Source organism: Psittacula echo (genome assembly GCF_963264785.1).
Source record: "Psittacula echo genome assembly, chromosome: 20".
In the NCBI taxonomy this organism is placed as follows: Eukaryota; Metazoa; Chordata; class Aves; order Psittaciformes; family Psittacidae; genus Psittacula; species Psittacula echo.
In genome coordinates this window covers 6,370,414-6,397,653 of record NC_137756.1, presented here as the reverse complement: position 1 = coordinate 6,397,653, position 27,240 = coordinate 6,370,414, and the positions used below count along the sequence as shown (strand labels likewise).

The window sequence follows — 27,240 nt, the reverse complement described above, 5'->3', positions numbered from 1 at the left end:
AGAACGGCAGCCCTGCGAAGCAGAGTTGAAGAATGGCTGTAATATGGCAGGGAGATGTTAAGGAAACCTGACAAATCACTGCAGGAGATTAAAATGCAGAGACATGCATAACAAGCCCCATTTTGCATAAGTTTGGATTTCAGAAAGGCATTAAAAACATACTTTGTAAATGATATGCAGAAACCCATCTTGCTGAAGCAGTTCTCCCATTTAAAAGATTTCAAAGATGGTATCTTGTATGCAGGTAGAGTTAAAACAGAGGAACACAATAGCTGCTGCTGGAGACTGCCCGACCAGATTTTCTAGTCCCCTGTTCCCCTCCCAACCTGCACCCCCCTCCAACCAAAGTGGAAGCAAAAAAAGCAGCTAAATGATGTTTTCAGTACTTCGGTTGTGAAGACACACAACTTCTCTCAAACCCCTTTGGAAATCTCTCCACCTTTACCAGTTCAGCCTCACTTGTTCTCCTCTAACGCCTTTCCACACGCACAGATAGGATCAAGCCAAACCCTGTCTGAAGACATCAAAGAAGCCACCCCATCTCTTCTCAGACAAAGCAGAGGATTATAACAATGTGAAGATGGCAGAGGAACATTTAAAACATACCAAAAATCACCCCCCTCACACTTCTTTTCTCCATTCCAGCTTTGTGGAGAGAAAGCCTACTCGACTCTTCATCACTTGCATGGGTTTGTCTCCACTGACCATATGCAAGGACCAGTGCAGACTCAACAACACAGCTATAAACTATAACTACGCTGAGTTCTCCTTCTCAAACAAGCCATTTAGTTTATTCACTTCATAATTTGGGGGGCTTTTGGTTTGTTACTTCAAGGCTTTGCTGTACCACAGTGGCCAACCTACAGTGGTGGGATGACACTCGGCACAAGCAGCAGCTAATGATAATAAATGAGGAGGGAACTGGATTGAAGTAGTAGAGCAAGACACCAGCACTTAAATATCATCAGTTCCCCAGCAAACTGCATCCCTACTTGCTGCTGAAGCTTCACTGTTCCTGTGCTGGACATGCCAGCATGGCCCAGAGACCAGAAGCATCGATGGAGAGGTGAGAGCAGCACCAGGAGCCCCTGGTTTGCCCTGGGAGCAGAGTATTTCAAGCATCACTGCTGAGCTGCTTCAGAGGAGGAACTATCTACAAAACAGAGCCCTGTACCAGCAGCCTGGGTGCTCTGTGGGACAAACCTGGGTCACTGCAGCTCAGAACCCCCCCATGTGCTGAATGCACCCCCAGAACGTGAGCAGCAGCTCAGGGAGGGAATTCTGCCTCTCTGCTGCGTGAAGGGGAGACCTTAGAGCAGCTCCCAGTGCCTAAAGGGCCTACAGGAAACCTGGAGAGGGGCTTTGGACAAGGGGAATGGCTTTAACCTGCCAGAGGGGCTTCACTCAACAAAACACTGAGCATCCTGGACTCGAGCCTCTGTGCACATGCAGAGCTCTTGAGCTCAAAAGCAAAGCAAAACCAACCCCAGAACACAACTTGACCTCTTGAAGCAACTGAACGCTCTTGTTGTCTCCTCAGCTTCCTACAAGCTGAAGATGCTACTTCAAAGCACAGAAACCATTTCAAGAGCCTAAGCAATCAGTGTATTAGGAAACTGGAAACACTGCTGCATTTAATGAAGCATCCTATCTGCTGCCAACACAACACTGCCCAAAAAACCCCCAAACCAAAGCAACCACATACCTTCTGAAAAGAGCAAGACAAGGAAGACTTGAAAACCCTACATACGCTCCATTAAATTGTGACTGAGTACTAAAATCCATACACTAAATAGAGCAGGATTCCTCCTTGCTCAGCTCAGCAATGCTGCTGCCCACAAACCCCTTGCTTTGACCGACTCCTTCTCTCAAATAGATGAGCTAACCCAATGGCAAACTGTTCAAATAAACCTGAGAACTGAGCACAGAGACGAAGTTTGGACTCCGAGGCTGTGATTCTGTGCTCTACAGAACTTCAAAAGAGGAAAACCCAACCCTATGCTTTGCATATTCAACCGCATTGCTTCACTGATCCTGTTGCATTATTAACACTGACGATAAGCTGGTCACCTGGGGGGAACTGAGCCTCAAGACAAGCGTGTTTTCAGCTATTGCTGCGGTGGGGTTTCTTCCTTCCCCCCATCACCGCAGACTCTCACCTAAAGCAGTTGATGTATGGTTGAACTTGTGTGACAAGGGGAAAGCACGATGGGTTATGCCAAGAGTGGTCTGGGTCTGCAAATGTCAAACTGACCTCAATCAGTTTCCATCCCAAATGAGTTTTATCCCCACCTCCCGCCTTCGCAAAGTATGAGCTCCAATCCTCTCCCCTGCTTCACCACGTAGCTACAGAGAGAGCTGTGGCAATTAGAGAACTAAAGGGAAAACACAGAAAGCACTCAAGTTATCTGTGCCACGCACGGATCGCTGTTCCTGCCTAGAAGGGATCGCACGGGTGCTTCTGCAGTTCCTAGGAAGTGGACAGGGATTGGAAGCAGTTTGTCTGGCTGCCACGGACAGGCAAACACAATGCAAAGAGGTCAAAGGATGCCCTCGTGGTTTGACTTTCACAAGCCCTGGTTTGAATAGCACTGAGACAAAGCAGAATACCCACTATGTATCTTCCAGCTCTCTACTGGCCAAGGTTTTACCTAAGACACTAAAACTAATCGTCAAGAAAATGTCCTCTTGAATTGATTTTGTATGAAGAAGCCTGGAGAGGGGCTTTGGACAAGGGCCTGTAGGGACAGGCCAAGGGGAATGGCTTGAACCTGCCAGAGGGGAGACTGAGCTGAGCTCTTAGGCAGAAGCTCTTCCTGTGAGGGTGCTGAGGCGCTGGCCCAGGGTGCCCAGAGAAGCTGTGGCTGCCCCATCCCTGGCAGTGTTCAAGGCCAGGTTGGACACAGGGGCTTGGAGCAAGCTGCTCTAGTGGAAGGGGTCCCTGCCCGTGGCAGGGGTTGGAGCTGGATGAGCTTTAAGGTCCCTTCCAACCCAAACCATTCCTTGGTTCTATGACTCAATCTAATGATTTCACCAAGACCATCGGAGCAGCACAGGGGTGAACTGTCCCAGCTGTACCAGTAGGGCTGAACTGGGTAGATCCATCTCAGGGTTACTGGCAGCTGGTGATGGAGCAGTGCCTGCAGAGTGTTCAGTCCAAGGGCAAGACTCACTGCATCATCCACAGAGCCTGGAAGCAGACACCAGCCTGTCTGATGCACGGCTCGAGTTAAAGAACATTTAGTGTAGCTTCATTTCCAGATGGGTATTTCTTCTCATTAATTAATAAGATGAAGCTATTATTAATAGATGGGATCTTAACGCTTTATTTTTATCCCCATCAGTTCCAAAGAGTCACTGAAGTTACTTTAAAAATCTCAGCAGGACAGGTTTGGAAGTAGCTGGGATTTCAGGACTCAAACCTGTGGAAAACAGCAAAGCCAAGATAAGATGGTTCCAGGATGCTCCAGAATAAGACAAAATCATGGATAAAGCCCCTCTGAAAAGACAAAGCAGCGAAACGAACAACAACATCCAATGCAAATCCAAAACCAGATGAGGAAGTATTACTAAAGACAAATAATGAACAAACTCAGAAGGCTGAAGCATTCAGTGAGCTCTTCCAGCAAACTGGAAGCAGCCTGACTGTCATTAAGGGTTGAGTTTCAAAACGCAGCGCACAACTGGGAAAGGAGACGTTATTCAAATAGTTTTCCGTGTATCCACATCTTTCAACCCGATGCAAATCACCCTGCCCTGCTTGGACGCCTTGACTACAGTGCTGAACAACTGACAAGTCTCTCTAAAGGGCACCTGGAGTAAAGGAAAAGTTCTATAGGGACACGGAAGTCAAACTTTGGGAGAGGCAGGAGCAAGAGGTACAGAAAAGGGGGTTATTGACTAGGACTGGGGTTCCTGAAAGAAAGAAGAAGTTTAAGAGACAGAAGGAGTAATTAAATAAGCAGGAAACAGGAAAAGCAAGGGGAAGCTGAAGCAGGCAAATGCTGTGTTTCTCTGTCAGAACGGCTGGCAAATAAGGTTGGATTTTACTTGAGTTGGATAAAAAGACATGAAAACAAAAGCAAACCTCCCCCCAATCCACACTGATTATCTACATGGGGAGTATCTGCAAGAATCAGACTCACACAGTGATTTGGGTTGGAAGGGACCTTAAAGCTCATCCAGTTTCAAGCCCCTGCCACGGGCAGGGACACCTTCCACTGGAGCAGGGTGCTCCAAGCCCCTGTGTCCAACCTGGCCTTGAACACTGCCAGGGATGGGGCAGCCACAGCTTCTCTGGGCACCCTGTGCCAGGGCAGTGATTCACAAGACATGGAGTTCATTCAGGATGTATTAGCAGATGCATATGCAACCCAACAGATCCCTGGTCTTCTTTAGGGCAACGCTTCCTGGACAAGACTTCACTCCACAGCAGCAATTGGTTCTTTCTGAGAAGGCACTGAATTATGTCCCAAAACCTAAGACCTCGCCAGTGAACTGCCATCCATGTCCTTCACACAAGCTACTGCCACCTACCATTCGCTGCTTCGGGTTCCTTGCCAAGCTGGTTCAGTGGTTGCTTGGCACACAACCTGCAAAACCTCCAATGGACTCCACTGTTCTCAGGCACACAGGAAGAACTAGAGCTTTCTGTTTACCTGTTCCCAGTTCTTGGATAAAAATATGGGAATATAGAGTAAAACTGTTGAGCCATAAGACATCAGCAACAGTCCCGAGTGAGGAACTGAAGGCCTATTTCTTTGCAAGGCAGTTAACAGATGATTTTAGCTGGGTTTAAGCCAGAAACATGCAGCTCAAAAGCTTGCCCCCATCCTTGCAGAGCCAAAACACAAAGAAGCTGCAACCTCTCAGTGCCCAATTGATAAGGAGCCTCAGAGAGCACAAGGCAGTCAAGCTCAGGATAAAGAAAGAGCCATCAGTTGGCATCTGAGATACTATCCCAACCACATCCCTCAAGAGCATGCAACTGAAAGTAAGCTGCTGCTAAGGTCAGAAAGAAAGGGGATGTTTCTGGATCAATGAGCCCTGAATTTGTAGGTATCATCAAGCAAACAGTTTCCTTGTTCTCCTTGTTGCTTTCTTAGTAAACCTGGGAACCTGGCTCACAAAGAAAAGATGCATTCCCCGTCTCTCCACCCATGTCTACACTTCAACACAACAACACTGCACTTGAGAGAAGAGCTCCAAGACACAATGAGCTTCACAGTTATCTTCACTCAAGAGCTAAATAAGCTGCTGCGTGCTTGACCAGGGTTACTCTTAAAGCCTGCACCAACAGGAGCGCTGCCAGGAGCAGCTTTCACTTGGGAGCAGGCTCTTGGAGCAAGCCCCTGGCTGCTCCACTTCCCATCCTTCTCCACATCCCATGGTTTTGGTTGCATCTGAGCACAGAGACTGGACTTTTATGGGGGAAAACACTTAAAACTCAACCCGAAACACCCTTCAACTCACTTAACACACTGAGACACTAATGGAGACTTGTGTTGAAGGCCAGGTTGGACACAGGGGCTTGGAGCAAGCTGCTCTAGTGGAAGGTGTCCCTGCCCATGGCAGGGGTTGGAACTGGATGAGCTTTAAGGTCCCTTCCAACACAAACCAGGCTGGGATTCTATGATTCAGTGACTGGACTGAATGGAGTCCTAAAGCCAGGTTCAAACACCTCCTGAGCATCATTTGCTGCGCTCCACAGAACTGTTCCTCTATGTGGTACTTGCCATCACAAGCTCCATCCCTCTGATGAAGGCTGCTTAGTGGTCTACAAGCCAGCACGAGCCTCGGCCCTTGTAATCACACTGCTGTCAGCAGCTTACAAGGAGGTGCACCCTGTGAAATGAACTCCTCACTGACACTGCCCCCAACTCCATGGACCTATTCCAGGCCCAAAACATCTAGGTTTTAACCCATTGTCACTATATAATGTACCATAACCCCATTATATAAAGTTACCTTCCATTTTATACCCGAGATGGGGGGTTGGTTTGGTTGAGCGAGTGCTTCTGGTATCGTTGTATTTCTCCAATCAGACTATGCACTGCCCTTGTGGGATGCCAAGCAGTTCAAATAGGATCACTGAGGAATAAAAGCCTCCAACTATGACCATTAAGCACAGTCCACTCAACCATCCTGACTTGCATTTTAACGCCTGCAGCATGGAACACCAAGCGAAAATATGAGTTATGAGAATGGGAATTATCAGGGACCTATTATTTATTTGTCTACTCATTTGAAATACACGGGGGGGGGAGACTTCAGCATTTACAAGAAAGCAATTAAAGCAGCAAATGGATTATTTCTCTTTAAACCTATGAGAAAATGCTCAGTGCATATTTCCTCTCTAATTTGTCTGCACTCAAGGAGCTATTTTTGGAAGTCTCCCTAGACTGTATTGTAGCACCACATGTACTGTAATGGCATTTTAATTAGCCCAGAGAGCTGGAAGATGCACTGTGCATCCAAAAGAGAAGCAGCCTAACAAAATGAGAGCATCCTTCCCTTCCCTTCGTTCAGATTTACAGTCGAAAGACCAATTCTGGCTTCAATTGGAATCGGCTGCTAGAAAACCCCAGAGCATCACAACAGCCCATAGAATACAACAGAAACAAACCTAGGGATTAAGCACTATTTACTCGTATTTTAAGTGTGGATGCTAAGAAGGAAATGCTGCAGGCAGAACAGGGGAGAGGAGGAGAAGAGGCAATAAAGACATAATTGGGTTCTCAATGTGTTAGGTTTAGGCCTGCAAGTCTAATGAATCATACACCCCATTAGATGAAAGCTAATCCGATCCTGGTTATACAGGGTTGGGGTTTGTGTTCTACTGTTTGGGTTTTTAGTTATTCTTAGCACTACTACTACATCAAACACCCAAGTTAGCCAGCTGCCATTGCCAGTGAGTGATAACAGCACAAAACCATCAGCAGCATGGTCTGGTATGGACTTCATCTGCTGTAATTCTGACTTCTTTCTCCCTGTGCTGGAAACTGGTGAGGCTGCACCTCAAATCCTGTGTTCAGCTCTGGGCCCCTCACTCCAAGAGAGACATTGAGGTGCTGGAGCAGGGCCACAGAAGGGCAGCGGAGCTGGTGCAGGGCCTGGAGCACAGTGTGATGGGGAAGGGCTGAGGGACCTGGGGGGTTCAGTCTGGAGAAGAGAAGGCTCAGGGGGGACCTGATGGCTCCCTACAAGTGCCTGAGAGGAGGATGGAGCCAGGAGGGGCTGGGCTCTGCTCCCAAGGAACAAGGGATGGGACAAGAGGAACCGGCCTCAAGCTGCACCAGGGCAGGTTTAGATGGAGCTGAGGAACAATTCCTGCCCCAGAGGGTGCTCAGGCATTGGAACAGGCTGCCCAGGGCAGGGCTGCAGTCACCATCCCTGCAGTGCCATGGGTTAGTGGTGGCCTTGGCAGTGCTGGGGAATGGTTGGACTGGATGAGCTTAAAGGGCTTTTCCAACCTGTTTGATTCTGTGATTCTGTTCTTACTGTTGATGCAGTAGAAACTAAGCCAGGCTGATGCCCATCTCGCTTCCAGAAAAGGCTGACGTAGCTGGAATCAAAACCTCCTTCCTGCCCTTGACAACAGTGATGACTCTAGAACCATTCATAGCTCCACATGTCAGGTAGAATGTACCCATGAAGCCAGCAGCTGACCGACCACAGCACTCAATACCTTGCGAACAAGAGCTATGATGGTATCAGAAGATACTCAGGGGTAACATCTACAAGAGCTTCATACTACTTTCCTATGCAGAACATAGTAAAGGTAAACCCAACAGATCCCACTTTGGTTAGCATCAAAGTTAAAAAGCACGTAGAAAGAAAAGTAACCTTTAATATATTACTAGGAAGTTATCCTAGAAGCAAAATACCTAAGCTCCATCACAACAGGAAACGCTGAGGTCCCTCAAGGTGTTCACAGATTAATACCCAAATGCCGACGCGCTCCTTTTCAAATGCCAAAAGCATAAAAGCATGGTGTTCTGTTTCCTGTGCCATTCTTTGCCTTAACTCTTTGCAGTGGGAGGATAACGCGACTCCTACTAAACACAGAACCATAGAATGGCTTGGGCTGGAAGGAACCTGACACACAGCAACCTTCAGCCTCTTCAGCTGACCCCGATGACTTCATCCGCACAAGCTATGGAAGCTGCTTCAAACTGAAACAGGGCAAGTTCAGGTTGGAGATAAGGCAGAAGCTGTTCCCTGTGAGGGTGCTGAGGCGCTGGCACAGGGTGCCCAGAGAAGCTGTGGCTGCCCCATCCCTGGCAGTGTTCAAGGCCAGGTTGGACACAGGGGCTTGGAGCAAGCTGCTCCAGTGGAAGGTGTTCCTGCCCGTGGCAGGGGTTGGAGCTGGAGGAGCTTTAAGGTCCCTTCCAACCCAAACCAGGCTGGGATTCAACGATTCTATGTCATTTTGGAAATCCATAGTAATAAAAGTATCCTTTCCGTGTCAATGCAAGGAACCAAAGGGTTGTGGTAACCTCTTCATTAGACCAAAGACAGAAAGCTCCCTGAATGCGGTCCGATATCTCATCCAGACAAAGCATTAGATGATGGAGAGGAACATAAAATAAAAAGGGAAGAATGACCACATTAAGGAAATAGCAAGGACAGTGCCCTTTTTATGTCTCTTTTCTCTTTATAGCCAAAACTACCCATATTGAATGTTGGTTTTCATTCTATTCTTCTGTAACAAGTTTCCAAATCAGCTCGCTTGGTACACAGAAAATAACCACGAAGTCCAATCACAGACAAGCTCCATCACTCACGTAGTAGAGATAGAGCCAGCATCCTACACCCTGAGCACTTCTTGCACCTTGGTAGTCCGAGAGCTTACTCAGTCCCACTCGGGTGAGATAGGAACCCAAGAAACACACCTGCTTGTACCCAACACCAAACACCCACCCGGCAAATGCTGCCGACCACGACGGTGGATCCAACACCAGTGTCCCAACTGTTCCCAAACACACCCTGACTCCGAAGGTAGGAGCCAGCTCAGCCTCCGCTTGAGAACTTCAACACCTCCCATAGGCGATGTTCTCCTCACACAACCACTGATGAACCTGAACATCCAACCATGTTCCTTCTCCACTTATAGGCAGAAGACATTGCTATCTCCTTCCCTACACACAGTCACAGTCAAGCACGCCATACCAGGACAGCACTGTGTCAAAGCCTCTATTTTAAGGCTTAGCTTACCCAGTCCTTTTCCAGCAGCCTCTCTTCTGCAGCCATCAGAAGACATTGGTGGTGGGCATCCAACACCTTCTCCCACTTTAAACCTAGCTCAGGGTTTCCACCGCATGAAGAATAAAACACATCATTGTGTCCGTGCCTCCCAGAGTGCCTGGAGGATCCCGCAGGATCTCACTATGTCCTGATGTTAAATCCATCTCGTGCGAGATGCTGCATGCAGAACCAACCTGGTACTTTGTATGGCACTTCCCCATTACCCCAGCTCTACCAGATAGAAAGTCAATGACTATCAACATCCGGACGCAGGAAAACTGTCCCAATCTACCCAATTCCTGATACTCCACCAGTGAGTATCTACCAGGTTTAGACAGAATCATGGAATGGTTTGTGTTGGAAGGGGCCTTAAAGCTCATCCAGTTCCAATTCCACCCTCACAGGGAAGAGCTTCTGCCTAAGAGCTCATCTCCATCTCCCCTCTGGCAGGTTCAAGCCATGAAGACAGTCCATATGCACTGTCTTCATGTCAAATGATGCACAGGGTTCTAAAATTTAGACTTCATATATTTTTAAATCCCAAGGAAAGGAAAAAAAAAAAACCCAAACCATCATTTCCAAGCATCTAAAAGTAGCTTCCACTTCCACAGACTTGGTGGAACAGCAATTTCCCCCTTTGCAATGAAGGAGCAGAGACTCGGCTGTTTTCCTGCTATAAATATACCCATAGATCTTTCTGCTGGCACGAAGCGCTTCAGTTTTCAAGGCAAGAGATTCATCGACTCTTCCGGAGAGCTCCATCCTTCCCGGCTTTTATTCTGTCACTGAGCACAGGCTCCTGGCAGGAGAGGAGGAGGGGACAATCTGCCACCATCTGCAGGGTGCTCTCCATCTGAAAAGGTGCCTGTCCTTGAGAAATCAGCACAGGCCAAGCTTCAAACTGGAATCTTGTGTTCAACCAACAGACTCCATCCAAGAGCCGCTCTGCAGAATGCTCCTTGTTCCTGTTAAGCGCAGCGAAGGGGTTTGGGGTTGGTTTGGGCTTGATTTGGCTTTTGGGGGTTGGGTTGGTTGGGAGGTTTTGGGGTTTGTGGACTTTTCTATCCATCTTTCTATCCCTGCAGTGCTCAAGGCCAGGTTGGACAGGGTGACATGGTCTAATGTGAGGCTGGGGGTTGGAACTGGATGAGCTTAAGGTCCTTTCATAGCCAAACCATTGTCTGATCCTTCCTGCTACGTGGATATGGTGAAATCAGTATTCCACAGTCACTGCCAAGTATTTCAACAGGAGATCAGTGTTATCAATGTGAGGTCCTTCATCTGCTGAGCCAGATCCCAGGAATTTCAGCCCACCAAAAGAAGCCAACTCCACAGGATCCCTTTGGCATGCAGCAGGAGAGGTGCTGCTGGCACCCGGCCATTTCCCAATCACAGCCTATTCAGAACACATGAATTCAGGGTTGATAGCTACACATTCCCAGATACAATGCCGCCTGAATCCAAACGAACACTCCAGTAGGCTTTCAGAACTGATTGGTGACACAAAAATGAAGCAAGGAAAGCAAAAACCACCTTGAAATTATCTGCAATTGTCAGCAAGTGGAGACCTAGGCAGCACATTTTAAAGGCAGGAGGAGAAGGTTCAATAACCTGCTTGATTTCCCCTTCTCTCCAGTTGAATAAGCTGTCAGGAAGAAATCCAGCTGAAACATAGCCTGGCTCTTCTAGAGGTTCAAACAAGCCTCCAGCTCCTGCCCTCATAGGACGCTATGTACAAGCTAATAAGCCACCAAGTGAAAAAAAGGCTTTGCCTCCTTAAAGAGGGAAAGAACTCTATGTTAACATGACTGTGGGTGTCCTTCCTCACCCCAGCCTGCCTTTAGGGAGCACACACTGTAAATCAGGCTTCTCCACAAGCCTATTTCCAAGGCAGGCTGTGTCCAAAGGCTCCGAGCCTTTCCACAGCAGCAAAGGGAAGGGATAATAATGACTCAGCAACCCATTACACTGATGCTTTCAGAAAGCAAAGTAACCCAGGGAAAATTCCTGGATGAAGCAGAGGGCAGGGAGAAAAGAAGGAAAGGAAACTCATTCTTGGATCGCTCCCTGGACACTGCCGGCAATGGGAATCATCTCCAATTGCACTACAAAGCAGATGCTTTTTCTCCTTACAAGCTGCACCTTCTGGAGTGGAAGGCAGAATTGGAAAGACCAGAGGAAAAAGGGAGATTTGTTGAGGAAAATAAAGAGACACGGAAACAGGACCATCAGCAAACAGAGCAGGAGAGGGGCTGGGAAGCTGGGCTGGGCATCCCTGCTTTCCACACAGCTTGTCAGAGACCTCCAGCTTCAGAAGCTTGAGTGAGACCTCAAGAGGGCTCTTCTCACCTCCCTGCTGTCACGCCAACGTTATTCAATGTGCATCAGGACACCACACTTGGAAACAACAGCAGTCCTACAGACGCTGGTGCCTCACAACTTCATCCCCCATGTATCACAGGAACCACAGCTCCCCTCTCCCCCAAGGCTTGAATCATGGAGGACAGTGTGACTTGTTTAAACCTGGCTCCCTGCATCTTCACATGCATTCATCAAACCGGCAGGATTCATCATGATCCCATCCTGAGGGAGACCAGCCTGCTCCCACCTACTCAGTGCCAGGGTAGCCCCTTTAGGCACTGGAGCTGCTCTCAGGTCTCCCCTTCAGGAGCCTTCTCTTCTCCAGGCTGACCCAGCCCAGCTCTCTCAGCCTGGCTCCAGAGCAGAGCTGCTCCAGCCCTCGCAGCATCTCTAAGGCCCTGAGGAATCCCACTTGTCACTGGTCTCCACTTGGACATTGAGCCATTGACCACAACTCACTGAGCGTGACCATGCAGCCAATTCCTTACCCACCGAGTGGTCCATCCATGCCTTTCCGGTTTAGAGACAAGGGTGTTGTGCGGGATAATGTCAAATGCCTTGCACAAGTCCAGGTAGATGATGTCAGCTGCTCTTCCCTTATCCATCAATGCCAGAGCCCCAAAGTAGAAGGTTGTAGAGGGCCACCACCTTTGTCAGGCATGATATGCCTTTAGTGAAACCATGTGCGTGTCACCAATCACCCCCTTACTGTCCATGTGCCTCAGCATAGGTTCTACATAGAAACTATGGAAATCTATGGAAATGCTCACGATCTTGCTGGGCACCAGCGTGAAATCCTTCTGTTTTAAGGATCAGAGACAAGCTGACCTATTAGCAGCCTAACCTGCAATCCACCCTAAGCTCACTGAAGACAGCAATCACGTATAAGATGCCACCACCTCTCTCAAAAAGGCAAAAAGACACATTTTGTTTCCTTGCTGCGCTCGTATTTTGGGTACATGCACGTAAAATCAGGAAATTGGTAAAGTTTGGGCCATTATCTCTGCGCAGTCATATAATAGGGAATCCAGACAAAGTCGTTACTACCAGCAACAGCCCAGTGAGGAAGACCTGCAATAGCACCAGTGTGTGAAGGAACATCCACATGAAAGGAACAAGCTCCAGCCTCCAGGGTTTTTAGCTACTGAATTCATGGTGATGCTCCGGGTTGAAGCTGCCATGCACCCCCAAAGAATCACCCATGTCCAGAGCTCAAAATCCTTTCAAACATCCTCATTCAGGCTGCTCAAAACAGAAGAGCCAATGGAGACAGTGCCCAGCAAAAGGCAATTGTTTCATCAAAATCAGCAGTTCAACCCCAAAATGATCCTGGTAAAGCAGTGAAGAGACACATGCTTTGTACGGAGAGCACTGTATGGAGCCCACAGAAGCCAGGTCAGGGTGCATCTGCCCACACTCACACGAGAACAGGAGAGCAAAGAGCTTCTGCTGCTACCATGATACCAGCAACAGCAAGAAGAGGCCTTTTGCTTCTGGTCAGAAAGAGGAAAGGCATTAATGTACCTTCTGAATCGCTCCTGACTGCATGTTGGTAGGGGTCCATCAACAGAGTCCAGAAAGCTCTTCCCAGCTGGCTCTCCCCAGCTCACACCCCAGCTGCAGCTCATCTTTCCAGGATTATGGAGGGTCTTGTTTTGGGTTTAGGCACATTTCAACACGCAGATATTTCTGTTCCAAGAAAGTATTTGATGTTTCCTATTATTGCATTCAGCACCAGCACATGCATCTGGCAGGCATTTCCAGGCTTGTGCCATTAACTTGGAGCAAGGAAGAAGGATCATCACTCAGGCTCTCCCAAAACCTCACTTGCCAACAGAGAAAGCACAAGTGGTACCCTCCTCACAACCACTGAAAGCCAAGGAAGCTCCTCAGTACCTGACCTTCTTGTTGAACACTGCTTGCGCCACAAGCCCTGGTTGCTCCTGAGCTTGCCAACCAACCGCTGAGGCAGGCTCTCTCGAAGGAGGCTCTCCAGCTTGCTTCCAGATCTGCTTCTCATAACAGGATGCACTGTTTTAACAGCTGGACACTGGAGAAGGTGCTAGGAATGGATGGGAAAGGAAAGCGGAGCTGAACCGATAGCCAGCCAAACACCACCACCTCAGAAGCATAAAGAGATGTTTTGGAGGATGCGACACAAGCATCCATGGATGTTGCTATGTGTTCCTCTACATCACCCTCCAGGAACCTCTGATTTTCATCCATGAGGTTACACGGGCTTCATCCCACAGGATTCCAGGTCTGAGTTACTACTCAGGCCCTTCCAATGCAGCAACTCCTTACGCTCTATGGGTTCTTCGCATCTAAAGCCTCTTCCAGTCTGCTCAGGGTGGTTCAGTACACTCAGATCTATGAGACCAAAGACACTGGGACACATGCTTCCATTCCTATCAACTATGTGCTGTGTGCACAAAACCTGTTGCATTTCTCGTACACCCAAGCCTCCCTGGATCTCTTCTCTTGCCTAGGAGAAAGCCAGGCTGGTTTACACTGTCACTACTCCCTGTTGTTGATGAAGACGGAAATCACATTCTCGTGACACTCAGACTGCTCACAGTAACCAACTTCAGCTTGTGGCTCGGAGATGGGACTCGCCCAGAAGCCATCTCCTAACACTTAACCTCAGCTCCTGCTTTGATTCCTCCTGATGATGGAAAACAACAGATCTGGCACAGGAAAACCTCACCCATATCACAAGAAAGAGCCCACTGACATCTCCCTTGCACTCAACATTTGTTTTTTCCCTGCTCTATTGCAAACAGGAGTTAACACAAGCTGAAATGCTCATGGAAGAAACATGGGGTTTTCTTACCACTTTACCACAGTGCAACGTTACTCCGTTGTTATCTACTACAGTAGTATTAGATAGCAATACAGATTTGCTACAGTAAAAGTAATTTTAAATCACATTAAACACAGTAACACGAGGATAGCACATTCGGAAACAGTAATTTCTAATCCCTTGTCTGCTGAGGAGCAAATTCCTCTTCCCAAGTCAAGGAGAAGCAACCACGGAGCCAAACTAAAATACTGGGCTTTGAATATGCTCCATATAACACCAGGCCCTCAGTACCACGGGGTGCTAAATGTGCTGTCTGCCACCTTCCTCCCTTCTTCCTGGAGGTCTCTGTTACCCAGTGGCTGCACGTAGCTAAAATGCTCGCTCATTTGCCAAGGTACTACAATAAGGCCCAAGTTTCTCCTCCTTACGCAACTGGGACAGGCTCCTCTCCCTCTGGACAGCTTGCAAGATACTTAGGCTCACCTGACTGATGGTGCTGAGCGGCTTCTAACAACCAAAAGATGTGCTAGCATGCAAAATTCATCACAAGAGAGGCACAAATCCACTCTGTGCCAAAGCTTCCTCGACATACATCTGCAGGGAGCCTAAAAGGATGCTGGAGAGGGACTCTTCATCAGGGACTTAGTGATAGGACAAGGGGTGATGGGTTTAATGATGGCCTGGATGAGCTTTAAGGTCCTTTCCAACACAAACGAGTGATTCTATGACATGCATGAGTATTAATGAGTAGTACTTGTCCACCTCACCCTTTACCTGCTACCCGGAGTCTCGCAGGGGACTAACAAGCACCAAACCACCCCACAGACTGCACTTGCACGAATGCCATGGCCACGTGCTCAGTGCACGAGGTCTGCCCACAGACAGTGTTAATGCATAATGATAAATCTCAAGGGGTTTAACACCTCGGTGAGGTCTGAAACCAGTGAGGTGTCTCTGAATCAGACAAGTGCATGATGAAATAGCTTCGGTGTGTTACAAAGGGAAATGCTCTAAAAACAGTGTTATGTCAATGTCTCCAAACACGACAGCGGGTGGGTTTGCTGCAGGAGCTAACCTCTGATCCCTCTCCTACCCAAAGGCACTACTCAGCTTGCACCAATGCAGTTGCCAGGTTTCATGTTCACGAGCTGATGGACTGCAAGCAGCATCCTGTGAACCACCTGAACATCACACAACCAAAACCACGCTGGACCAACAGTGAAGTCCCTGTTGCTGGCTGAAGAAAGCCTAAGATAGCAGCAGCAGTGTCCCATCAGCCTATGTGCCAGCAGAAGACTTCTTAGGTTCATTGAATCATGCTCAAATATCTTATAGTATTAGGAGAACAATGATGTATCTCCATGCATGTCATCAATACATGCACATGCATTTATCTAAATGTGTTTATTGATGTGATAATGTTATCTTCTGTATAATAAGCCCCATCCCTGGCAGTGTTCAAGGCCAGGTTCGACAGGGCTTGGAGCAAGCTGCTCTAGTGGAAGGGGTCCCTGCCCATGGAACATCCCAACCCAGATCGGTCTGGGATTCTGTGATTCTATTTTATGATACTCAACTTATATAACATGGATTTGGAGAGAAGTTCTGAAGGAAAAGGCGCTCCTTTTACATCCATTTGAAGACAGAGCGTTCAAGGTCCATTTAGCATTCAACAAAACTATTCCATGAAGATATGAGCTCATAACACCAGGCAGCATACGTCTCCTCTCCAGACAGTCCTTCTTGTGAAAGCAGCGTCGCTTGTCAGGGCGAGAATCACTGAACTGAGAAACGCGGGCTGATTTTGTCCAGTCTGCCCTAGTTTGGAGCCCTTTCATCTTCCTGGCTCTTTAGCAGAGCCAGAAGTGTAACAGAGACTCGGATCTGGGATTTGTCTTTGTTTCTAGGGAAAAAAAATGAGTACATCTCAATAGCAGCACCGGAGAGGAAAGAGTGTTCCCATGCGGGGTGGGCAGCTCTGACTGCATCGCCCTGGGGTGCTGGGTGCTGCTTCTAGTGGCTCCCAATTAATAATTACCTGATTTCAAGGTGCCATTGTGGAATCATGGAATCAGCCAGGCTGGAAAAGCCCTTTAAGCTCATCCAGTCCAACCGTTCCCCAGCCCTGCCAAGGCCACCACTAACCCATGGCACTGCAGGGACGGTGCCTGCAGCCCTGCCCTGGGCAGCCTGTTCCAATGCCTGAGCACCCTTTGGGGCAGGAATTGTTCCTCAGCTCCATCTAAACCTGCCCTGGTGCAGCTTGAGGCTGGTTCCTCTTGTCCCATCCCTTGTTCCTTGGGAGCAGAGCCCAGCCCCTCCTGGCTCCATCCTCCTCTCAGGCACTTGTAGGGAGCGATAAGGCAGTGTTCAAGGCCAGCTTGGATGGGGCTTGGAGCAAGCTGCTCTAGTGGAAGGTGTTCCTCCCCGTGGCAGGGGGTTGGAACTGAATGAGCTCTAAGGTCCTTTCCACCCAAACCATTCCATGATTCTACGATTTCATACTTTGCCAAATGCTTCCATCAGCTTTGGCTCCACCTTCCAGTGTTTTACACCAGCAGCTATTTTTGTTTTCCTTTCCTCCAGCCAGTAATGGAGAAACCAGCCCTCTTCATCTCCCATATGTTGCCGTGATGCCTTTTGCTGGCACAGCAGCATCCCAAGGCGCGTGGCAGTGACAGCCCTGTCAAACCACAGTGCCATTCAACAGCCTCCCTGAGAAATCCGTTCTGGCCCACTTTAGGATACATGGATCACCCTGCTAGCAGGGACTGTTCATCCTTTGTACCCCAAGAGAAAGGAGCAGCTGAAAACACTTGACTTGTGTCAATTGAGTTCCTCCAGATGAGATTTCCCTCTGCACCGTGAACATTTTCTCACTTCCTGCACTGGAAATGCATCCAGGCAAAGCAGATCCCACCATTATCGAAGTGCTGTACATGGACTTCATCCAAACTAAAGCCTTTGGACAGGCTTTCAGCACAGCCCCAGCAAGCTCACCCACAAACAGACCTCCAGAACAAAACAGATCTCTGCATCAACCCATACTCAACCCAACACTGGCCAACAAGAAAACCCCTTCATGTGCTTCTTCTTCGGTCACTTCTCTGCTACTGGGATTGAATCCCAGCCTGGTCTGGGTTGGAAGGGACCTTAAAGCTCATCCAGCTCCAACCCCCTGCCACGGGCAGGGACCCCTTCCACTGGAGCAGCTTGCTCCAAGCCCCTGTGTCCAACCTGGCCTTGAACACTGCCAGGGATGGGGCAGCCACAGCTTCTCTGGGCACCCTGTGCCAGCGCCTCAGCACCCTCACAGGGAAGAGCTTCTTCCTTATCTCCAACCTGAACTTCCCCTGGTTCAGTCTGAGCCCATCACCCCTTGTCCTATCGCTACAGTCCCTAAAGAAAGGGACTGCAGGCAAAGGATGAGGAAGCCAGGAACGACCCTCCTATCTCCATCTCCTACCCTTCCTCACAGCCATAAATCATGCAGTTTGATCCCTCTTTGCTATATATTAAGAAGTCAGAGAGTAAAGCAAGAGAAAGCCTTACCTCAAACTCCTCCTCAATACCCAAGGTATGCATTAGACAGTGCTCTCCGAGCATCCTGTTCGGAATCCATGGTTTGAAATGCCTCTGTGGCCCTGCATGGCTGTCAGCCTGTCCTCCTGTCTCTGGCATACATGAGGTTTGACCTTTTCAGATTTACATTTCCAGAGCTCCGAATCTTTGTGAGCCAGAGAAAAATGAACCAAGAGGAATTTCTGGAATGGGCAACTGGACTCCTGATGTTTCCTAGGGCAAAACACCCACTGCTTGTGTTCCAGCTTCCTAAGGCCCTGGTAAACAAGAGAAAATTGAAGGACAAAAGCAACTGAAGGAGCTGGAATCCTCGGGAAGATGGAAACCAGGCTTCTACAGCTGCCCACATGAAGTGAAGATGCTGCTGCAGTTCATGTTCAATGGTAGCACAAACAATGCTCCAAAGGAAGAATGAAGCTGGGGAAAAATAATACAGAGCAGCAATTGTGTTTCCAAGTGAAGAAAAGCCAGGCACTCACTTCCCAATGTGTTCCACCATGTGTATCCAGTCTTTTCCTTTGTGCTGCAGATGTCACACTCATTTTAACAGGGTATTTAATCCATGTAGCTGCCTCAGTACCAGCATTACAATGTGTTCTGTGGGACCCCCAGTCCTTTCTCTCCAGTGCCGGCCCCAAGAGGGAAGCACACAGGCTTTTTCTAGTGTTCAACACTTGTAATACACGCTCTGACCCCAAAACACCAGATTTAGCAGTGCTCCCATGCAGTAACCATATCAGTGCAGAACCAGGCTCTGGGATAAGGATGCTCCTGGATAATGATGACCATTTCTTAGGCAGGTTTATCTCTGGGCTTGGGTATTCAGAACATCAGCAAACTTAGGCTTCCTCAGTCCTAGATGCTCTTCAGTGCTATAAAGCACCCATGCCCAAGAGGGCAAACAAGAACACAGAACAGAATACACCATCAGCACCAACATTGAGTTATAGCATGGAAAAGTTTTAAGTGGGGAGAAATCCTCTTGGTCATTTAACTACAAACAAGTTAACCCTTAAATATGACCATAAGTGAATATTGGCAGCATGAAGAGGAAGAGATGAGCTAAGTTGAAGCACAGCAGCACCCCCCAAGCATCTTCTTCATAGAGTCCCTACCCCAGTGCTGACACCTCACTTTGGAGCTTGCCATCCTTGCCTCCTACAAAATGCTCCAGCTCAAAATCATCCTCCATCCAAACAAACTCATCTGCAATGTGGAATGAATTGGTGAGGGTTAAAGTGGTTTATATTTAACCACCTGTGGGTATTTCCAGCACTGTAACACTGAACACACAGGAAAGGCATTAATGTGAGCGTACAACACTTACACATCAGAAGCACTTGTCTCTCTTTAGCAATGTTCTCCTAAATGACTAGACCGTGCACAGTCTATCCATCACATTCTCCGTCAATAAAACCCATTGATCAGTGGCAGTCACAGAAATCCAGCAAAAAGGGAAAAAGCTACAAGAAACAGCTCACTGCACAAGAGAGCTCATGGCACAGAGGGCATGGGAATTACCGTCGGAAGGGAGATGAGCAGCACAAGACTCTAGGAAAGGTGCAGAGAAGAGGATAAGACACAAACCTTGATAGCGCTGCTTGGGGCTAAGAACAGCTCACAACATCCATCAGCTGCTGAACAAAACAGCTAAAGAAGCCTTTGCTACGCAGGAGGGGTAATGACCCACACACCAGTTGCTCTGTGGTACTACAGTCCCCTGCCCTTCCAAAGCCAAGAGCCAAGAGGATGTAGGTGTTCCTCTGGCAACCTCCATATGCTGCGCATAGAGTTGTCACAATCCCAGTGCCATGGCCCCAAAAAGCACCTAAGGAAGCAGAAAAGGCACCTCTAAGTCTTCAATGGATGGCTGATTGTCCATTCCCAAGGAATTAAGTGCTGTACTGCACCAAGAAGAGAACAAATTATCAACTGAATGAAGGGATTTCATTCATTCTTAAGCCGGAATTCCCACCACAAAACATGTATTTGATCATCTGGGGCTAACTGGAGCCCCCAAAGCGATGTGTGCGAAGAAACTGCTACCCAAAAGGCCCTGAGAATTGTTCTAACGTCACTTCACCCCTGCAGCACAGCCCAGTGACCTGCACTTAGCCTCACATAGACCAGCTCATGAACACACCAGATACTCCCCACCGCAATCACAGAATGGTTGAGGTTCCAGTTCCAATGCATCACTTTGGTGGCTCTCAGGGTAGGGCACTCAATCGATGTTGGCAGCACCTCCCACCAGGTTCCCTAAACACCCATCAACTGATTCCTCAAACCACATAAGGCAAAGCTATTTTTACCCCCGTGAACACCAGCAGAGACACAAGCTACCCTGTGCAATGTGGCGGGGGTTATTACGCACAGAACGCTATTATCTGTCCTCGAAAGTAGATACTATAAAGTCATCAAAAAGGACTTTGAACGCGCAGTTTAGAAACGCACGGATCAATGGGGCTCTTGTTTATCTGCAGTTCAGGAACCTGCCCTCTTAAGGGGGCTCTGCACGTGGTGCTCTATTATACACTATTAATGTGGTGCTGGTGTTATATAGCTGAACTCCTACGTGTGTACTCTACACATCTGGCAGAGGGGAGACCTTAGAGCAGCTCCAGTGCCTAAAGGGGCTCCAGGAAACCTGGAGAGGGGCTTGGGACAAGGGCCTGTAGGGACAGGACAAGGGGAATGGTTTTAACCTGGTTCAAGAGCCTGCTCTAGCAGCAATCCTGAGCTTCTTTGGAGGCAGAAGCATTATTGCTATAGCAGCAATGGAGCAGAATCAAAGCCAGGGCAAACTCCCCACCACAATGAAGTCCATCCTGTGTCACCAAGGCCCCCATTTCCATGCTACACTGGGAGCAAGCAGCCCATCTCCCTCTTCCAGCTGAGCAGGCACCACCAGCCACCCATCTCCTCTTGTAACACTGAGTTCATGGTGTAAAGCCACGATCAAAACACGCTCAGGAGAGGACAGACACTGTCAGTGCACCTATGTTTGCATGAAGCAGCTGCTGGGCTAAAACCTGCATTCTGAGATGCTCCAAAGCTTACAAGGGTAAAAGACACGTGGAGATAGACCATGGAACCAGTTGCATGCAGTCTTAAACCCCCCCAGCCCGGTACTATGCTGGCTTTGCAAGTCTTCCCTTCGCTAAGCTCAGGACCAGCCTCGGTTAGTTCAAAGCCTTCTGTAGCTCTCTGCCCTTTCACTCCCTCCTCAGCCTGAGCTGCAGCCATTTCCTAATTGCGAAATGTACTTGGTCATAAATCAAAGTTCAAAAGATGCTTCAGAGCAATTCAATCGCTGCAAGCTGGTGACTGTTGATCTTTACAACGCTGGTAACTCCTTAGCAGGGAAATACCCTTCTAACAGTGGAGGCAGCTGAGCAACTACTCTGGTTGTAGGCTGTATTCTCAAGGCTTGGCTTCTAATAGCAGTGAAAGCACCACGGATTACACAGCCACATGGCAGCCCATGAAGACCTGCGAGACACGGAGGTACCAAAGGTACCAGGAATCCACATGTATAATCCTTAAACTACTCTTTATGTCCTTACATAAATCTCTTTCCTGCAGACAGCCACATGCAGACAACACAGTGACAGAACAGGTCCCTTCTTGTTGTCCACCTCAAGCAGATGAAAACAGGACATTGTCACTTCGAAGCCTCAAGAAAGCAAAGATCCAGGTCCCACACACTGCAAACACCCCCTCTGGCACATCCTTAATCAAAGAGGAGGGATCGACACAACAATTCCAACAGAAAAGGACCCATACCTCCCGCTTTTGGGAGAAAGTTGATGGTTTAACTGTTTTTACCTTTATCTATTTTACATTCACCTTTCCTATATGCAATAGGAGGAGAAACTCTGCAGAGGAAACGAGCCTGGAGAGCAGCACCATGGTAAGCAGCACCATGGTAAGCATCACTGTTGTTCTGCCATCACTAGGACAGGCGGACCCAGAAGCAGAGTAGCATGACCAGGCTCCTCAATCACACTACTTCTGGTTTACCAATAGCATCTAAAGGAAAGCAAGTTTTCCAGTCATATAATCCATAGGCATTAGAAAATGCATGGACAACCCCTCTGCCACCACACCTGATGTAGGCAGGAGGAAGCCATCACATTGACAAGTAAGGATATGGAAGAACGTGGGGGTGACTGCTGTAACAACTGAAAACAAGACTAAACAAAGGTATTTGTGTAAGGAAAAGAGTTCGTAACAGTTGGGCACATGAGGGTTCTTTGTAACATTCCTGGAGAAGAGAAGGCTCCAGAGAGACTTCCAATACCTAAAGGGGCTCCAGGAAACCTGGAGAGGGGCTTTGGACATGGGCTTGTAGAGCCAGCACAAGGGGAATGGCTTGAACCTGCCAGAACAGGGGAGACTGAGATGAGCTCTTAGGCAGAAGCTCTTCCCTGTGAGGGTGCTGAGGTGCTGGCACAGGGTGCCCAGAGAAGCTGTGGCTGCCCCATCCCTGGCAGTGCTCAAGGCCAGGTTGGACACAGGGGCTTGGAGCAAGCAGCTCCAGTGGAAGGTGTCCCTGCCCGTGGCAGGGGTTGGAGCTGGATGGGCTTTAAGGTCCCTTCCAACCCAAACCAGGCTGGGATTCTGTGATTTAGGGAGACTGTTTGATCTCCCCAATCTCCTGTCACTGCGAGCTCCCATACTGCAAACACATGATGTGATGAGCTGCCAGAACAGCTCCCTCCTCACCAGTCTGCCTCTGAGGATGAAAACCAGCTAGCAACAACACCCCCAAGTCTGGAGACAGAGGCAAGCCAGCCTCTTGGTGTTCACTTCCACAGGGAAGCACTGAGCTTGTCCGAAAACCACTTAAAACCAACCCAAAATTTACCATTAGAAAAGGCCAGAGGAGGAATAGATGGGTAGAGAACCCCCAAACCTGCATGTTCTCTAGGGTTTTGTCAGCATCTATAGATCTCCTTTACAAGTTTGGGAGAACAGGAGGAATTAATAGACTGCCATATGCCCATATGCTGCATTTGCTCCAGCAATTTATTCTTATAGCTATTTTATTACCTTCTTTGGGAACTGAGCGAGATAAGGATCATCATCCTGACACTTGGAAATTAGCTTGTTTCTATGACTGTCAGCAGGAAAGCAGGAATTAATCCTCTCATTCCAGCCTGAAAAATAGTGAGAGCAAGTCCAATGAAGGCAAAATAAATTGCTTTGTGTTTGTAGGAAGGAGGGAAAAAGAACTGTTTGGAACAGCAATGGCCTTATTATGCTGGCAAGCCTACAGCCCATGAGATCAATGTTTTGATGAGCACAAGGACTGGTGCCAAAGGGGGACGGGAAGGAGGAGAAGAGATTTCAATGAGGAGCAAGGAAGAGGCAGGGAGGTGGTTTGAGACTGAACTAGGTCAAGGGTGGGTTTAAGGACAAGGGAAAGCAGAGTGTGCTTGTATAGGAACATCAGGGCTAAGCGGGACCTCGGACATGGGCACTGAAGGCTGGGAGATGAAAAGAAGAAATAGGGTTGCTCTCACCTGCAAGTGAAAGGAGTATACCAAGAGGTGGGAAACAACAAGGAGAAGCATTTACAGTGTACCTTGCATGCACCAACATAGCATCCACCTTCACAGAACGATGCGATGCTTTAAGCTCATCCAGTCCAACCGTTCCCCAGCCCTGCCAAGGCCACCACTAACCCATGGCACTGCAGGGACGGTGCCTGCAGCCCTGCCCTGGGCAGCCTGTTCCAATGCCTGAGCACCCTCTGGGGCAGGAATTGTTCCTCAGCTCCATCTAAACCTGCCCTGGTGCAGCTTGAGGCCGGTTCCTCTTGTCCCATCCCTTGTTCCTTGGGAGCAGAGCCCAGCCCCTCCTGGCTCCATCCTCCTCTCAGGCACTTGTAGGGAGCCATCAGGTCCCCCCTGAGCCTTCTCTTCTCCAGACTGAACCCCCCAGGTCCCTCAGCCCTTCCCCATCACACTGTGCTCCAGGCCTTGCACCAGCTCCGCTGCCCTTCTCTGGCCCTGCTCCAGCACCTCAATGTCTCTCTTGTAGTGAGGGGCCCAGAACTGAACACAGGATTTGAGGTGCAGCCTCACCAGTGCCCAGCACAGGGACACCATCATTGCCATGGCCCTGCTGCCTGTGCTATTTATACCTCCAGAGTGCTTATACTGCAAGGAAAACCTCCGCAAAAAGGGCTCCAAAAGGGAACAAACAAAGCCTCTGTGGATTTCCAGGAACAGCTCCATAGCTCTATTTTAAGGGAAGGGCAGATACGACTGTTGTGGCTTTTGGGGTTGTTGCTTTCTTGGTAACGCCTCTCCAAAAGACTTCAGTGCACAGCAGCAGTGTGAAGTCGTGGTCCCACCCCAAGGCTGGGTTTGCCAAAGGGATTTATTTCTGGGCTCCCAACCCGTGTCGAGGTGGGAGCTCCAGCTTGGCACTGACGCTGCCTGGCTTGCGATCCTGCTGCAGTCACAGTTTCTGGGTCAGGAAGTACAGACTTCATGGCTAAAAGTAGAGAGGATCCTGCAGGCAGGGCCTCCCACGTCTGGAGCGCTGGAACGATGAGTCTGGGTCGAGCTTAATTTGAGCAAAGCTCTTCTCAGAAAGATAAAGAACTAAATGGAAACACAAACCTGTGTCCCTTTACCTCAACACACTCAGCACAGCAACCTCCTGGCTTAGCGATGGCAGAGCTGGGATGAGGACAACGCTGGTGCTCTCCAGGATCTTGGTTCCTCTGCACGACACCCAACAGCAATAAAACCTTGGGGTTTATTATGGAACAAACCCCTCGCTTCCACAAGGAAACCTGTATCTGTGGCTCTCAAACCCAAACCTTGTCCAATGCCAAATGCAGAGCTCAGTGATAACTCGTGACACCAGTGGAAGAGATTTGAGGGAACGGAAGGAAAAGAACACCAGCTCTCTGCCCTCAGAGTCTGAGCCCACCGAACCCAGCTGGAAGAGGATCCGCTCCAAGCACTCCCTCACACGTCTGCCTTGGGCTTGCATTCCAAAGTGCACACAAAGCCTCTCTTAAATGTGGTTTGATTGACGCAAATCAGGAGCCGAGCGGGTGATTCATCCTTGTCAGCCCCTAACACTTGCACAAAGCCAGCGTGTGGACAAACTTGCTGATGCACTCAAACGCTCAGCACCAGCGTGAAAGGCTGAAAGTCAAACACAGACTGCTCAGGATAAGGTGGAGGGGGTTTTATTCCCCCCTTCCTCGCCCCTAAGACATTTTGGATTCTCCTAAGTAACAGAGTTGTAATAAACCTTCAGGCACGAAGGTGTCATTAGCACCTTGCTGTAATTCACTACTGCTTGGCAGGAAGGATTAGGATGTTACATACAGTTTAGGCATAATCCCACTGGAGTTAAAGGATAACCCATAACCAGAGCCCACTGACCTGCAGTGCTGCCACACTGCCAGACATGTGTTCGACCTCCCCATTCCCAATCCAAGTCTACTCCCTCTCTCTTCATGGCAAAGACATTTTCCATCCTCTTTTCTTTTCCCATGAGCTTCACAGGAGAATAAAGAGCAGGAGCAAAGAGGCCTGTGGCTGGGGACAAACGTTTCACCCCATTTCTCTTGAGGAAAGAGCCAAAAGCAGCATCTGCCTGGACCCTATGCTACAGCTCTTGTTGCTGGTCCTGCATCGGTCCCACTTCCCTTTGCACTTCCTGCGGGCTCTGCACAGGTATATACACACCACAGATGTATTCTCCATCCCTGGCAGTGTTCAAGGCCAGGCTGGACATAGGGGCTTGGAGCAAGCTGCTCCAGTGGAAGGGGTCCCTGCCTGTGGCAGGGGTTGGGGCTGGATGAGCTTTAAGGTCCCTTCCAACCCAAACCAGGCTGGGATTCTGCGTAGATAAAGCTGGGATCTTTCTGTACTCCCCATGCATCTCAGTCCAACTTACCTAGAAGAGACAGACTGAAAAGCAAACGTGACCTGAGCCCATGACTCCAACCTCAGAGCAGTCCAGATGGAAAGCTGCTGTCTAGACTCATGCCATGACACAGCTAAAACAGACAGCACGAGCAGCAAGCCTGATTTCACTCCATGCCTTCACGCTCAGAGCAGTCCACTGGAAAACCTGCTGGAGGAGGGCAGGAAGGGGCGAATGAGGAGGGTCCCCACCACCAGCAGCAGGCTGGTGCTGTGCTGCTCTCCCCACCACACACAGCCTACAAACCCCTCTGTAATTACAACTAATGACACCATTATGTTCTTGCAAACAATTAGGAAACAAAAGAACATACACAGATCCTGCCAACATCACAAAACAAAGTGGAGGTGTTGTTTCAGACTCAGCTTTTCATTAACCATCTCAAGGCAAACGCCACCGTAGGTAAGGGGGTTCAAACAAGCATAAGTTCTACAGTAGCTCTTACATCCAAGATGCACCCTGAGATGCTCAGCTTCTGAAGGTCCCTAGAACTCTTCTCCAGCAGCCTGCCCAAATGAGACACCTCTTTCTCTCTGAGGGGATGGAGAATGGTGGCAAAGTGTGCCCAATGGCCTGCACCAACCCTATGCTCCTCAACCTTCAGCTCTGCTAGCATGGCAACCCAAGCACAAAGCCTCTGGATCCTGAGCTGGCTTTGCTGAAACAAGCCCATGTTCCACACCCAAGGTCCCAGAAGAGACTTCCTGATCCATACATCACCCATAGTCATCTGGCTCCTGGTGTTTTGAGACATCCTCCATCATTACCTGCATTTTCCAGACCCTCACCTCCCCTTCCAGCTCAAGTCTGGACCCCACTGCTTTTCGATGACCCAGGGAAATCCATTCAGGAAGGGGTAAAGGGAAAGCTATGGAAGTGCCCACCATCTCCAGTGCACAACACTCACCTCCTCCCATAATTTACTTAAAGTTAGCTGAAAAAAACACTAAACCAAGCCGGCAGTAGCATCCAGGATCCTGGGAGATGACAGAATCAAATACCCTAGACACAGGCTACATCCACATCAACACTGCACTTCGGAAGGGCATCTCCTGGGACACACCACTTAAACCACCTTTGAGTTTATAACCCAAAGACGCTTCAAGCACACAAACCAGGTCTGCTCCTGCACTGAGCTGCCCATCAGTGCCCCCCCACAGCCTGGCCCCACTCCTGCCTTTACCACTTACTCATTGGTGTATTTAAACAGTGCTGCTCCACTACAGAGAGTGAGACCTAAAAGAGCTTTTGGTGTAGCACCCCTTCCAGCTGGCTCAAAAGGAACC

The 27,240-nt window shown here is 48.9% G+C and overlaps 1 protein-coding gene across 1 annotated transcript in view; it reads right to left on the bottom strand.

Moving 5' to 3' along the window:
- Nucleotides 1-27,240, bottom strand: part of HDAC4 (histone deacetylase 4) — a 208,914-nt gene that overhangs the window by 127,498 nt on the left and 54,176 nt on the right. The gene's annotated exons all lie outside the window — the stretch shown is intronic.